A 2,061-nucleotide genomic window follows, 5' to 3' on the forward strand; every position below is an offset into this window, starting at 1 on the left:
CCTTTCTGACTGCCTATAACATTTCTGTCTAACTCAGCTGCCTACAACAATTTCACATGTAATAATACCTCTTTTTTTGTAAAGAGAAGGAAAAAATTGATTTTTAAAAAATACTTAAATGTGACTTGTGTCATTATTTTAAAATAGAAGTGGTATAGGGTGAGTAAAATTAAAATGTACATCACTATATTGAAATAATTATTTATCTGTTAGTGAAATAGGTACATATTTTTATATCCCACTTATTTGCACAGATTTAAAAATTGTTATTTTAAATTTGAAATAGCAAATATTTACTTATGTTATTTTTTGAGAAGCAGAAGCAATTATCTATTGTTTTAAAATTAGGCTTACATGGGAAACACTAAGTGTATAATCTAATTTTGTTACTAGGTTGTTGGTATTATATAAATTATGCTTTTGTAATAACAGGAAGACCAGTATTTATACTGCTCATTTATTTATTTCCTTGAAAAGAAGAACTTGTGTTATCAGTTTACTTCCTTTTTGTTTCTTTTCAGTTATGTCATGTACTCTTAGTAACTGTATTGATGATAATGCTACACAATGTGCTAATTATTGTGATTCTCTTATTACTTGATTGTAAAATTTCATTTTAATATTTTCATCAAGTGCAAACAAAGATTGCTTTTGAAAATAGCTTAGGTCTCCAACTTGGATATCCCGGGTGCTCACGCTCTCTGGGCTCTGACCCAGTGGCATAGGCGAGCACAGGGCTGTGCCCTGTGATGTACAATCCCTTGCCACAACATTTGAGAAGAGCCTGGGCCTCGTGTCTGCACCTGCATACTCCTACAGCTTCTCAGAGTTCTTTGGGCAATGACTGAGGAGATAAACCATGCAGGAAACAGTGTCTAGTAAACTTTAAGACTAATTTTGAAATATAATCTCCAAGAAAATAATCACTTTATGTTTATTTTCTTTAGGGCTGGTAAGATAGCTCAATAGACTAAGGGCCTGCTTAGGAAAACACAGGGACTAGGGATTGAACCATGTGCCATGCCAGCCCTGCCTATGGGTGCAATGAGCTGGTCATCTAGACCAGCCATGGTGTAGTAGAGCATGCTTGCAATCCTAGGGCTGGAGAGGCTGAAAACAGGAGGATCACTGAGAGTCTGAGCTGTGTAGTGAGACCTTGTACCAAATACATTAAAGAAGAAAGGAGAGAGAGAGAGAGAGAGAGAGAGAGAGAGAGAGAGAGAGAGAGAGAAAGAAAGAGAAAGAAAGAAAGAAAGAGAAAGAAAGAAAGAAAGAAAGAAAGAAAGAAAGAAAGAAAGAAAGAAAGAAAGAAAGAAAAAGAAAGAAAGGAAACAGGAAGCAAGCCTAGTTCTGTTACAGCAAGGCTAATCAAAGTTAAACATAAAGTATCCTCGAGTATCTTGTAGGTTCTCACAGTCATTAAATAACAACCTGAAATTTAATGAACTCCATATTTGGAGTATCTTTGTATACAAAAACCCCCTATATTTTCCATTATTTTTATCCAAGATCTTTCTGTGCATGTAAATAATAACACTAATGCAGCAGGTTACTATTAAAATTGTAATAACTGTAATGGTAGCAATATTGCCACTATGATGAAAAGAATAATATTTACATTAACCCTCTGGAAATCTTGTTTTCCAAACTTAACAGAGGTGTCACTTTTTCCAGTTGCCAAGCTGTGTGAGAAAGCATGGTGTTCCTGGTGACACTCAGACACTCAGTGGCTTAATGTCAGCTCAGGTTGCCTCCGGGGGAGAAGCCTGCTAACTCGGAGGAATCGAAATCTCTTGAAGACAGGGTATTTTGCCAACTTGGGCAGAGACGGATCATATAGGGGAAACAAGGACAATCCCAGTGCATAATCAGCTAAGAGTTAATTATTCTGCCAAATGGTCATGATGCCTTGACTTCCTGCCTTGTCACCTAAAACAAACAAAACTCTGTCTTTGCTGTCGTGCAATAAATCTATGGGTTACAGTCAGTTAGGGACTTCACTCCATTCCAGTGAAGACACTTGACTCCCTGACACAGATATTCTCTATGTCTCATGTCTTT

The 2,061-nt window shown here is 36.5% G+C and overlaps 1 non-coding gene across 1 annotated transcript; it reads left to right on the top strand.

Annotated features, from left to right (window-relative positions):
• The first annotated feature begins 670 nt into the window (after positions 1-670).
• Positions 671-874, top strand: LOC111818753. The gene has a single exon (XR_002822672.1). It is a non-coding gene; the product is annotated as a small nucleolar RNA SNORA73 family (small nucleolar RNA).
• The last annotated feature ends 1,187 nt before the right edge of the window (positions 875-2,061 follow it).

The sequence above is a fragment of the Octodon degus genome, unplaced genomic scaffold (assembly GCF_000260255.1).
Source record: "Octodon degus isolate 3935 unplaced genomic scaffold, OctDeg1.0 scaffold00005, whole genome shotgun sequence".
NCBI lineage: Eukaryota > Metazoa > Chordata > Mammalia > Rodentia > Octodontidae > Octodon > Octodon degus.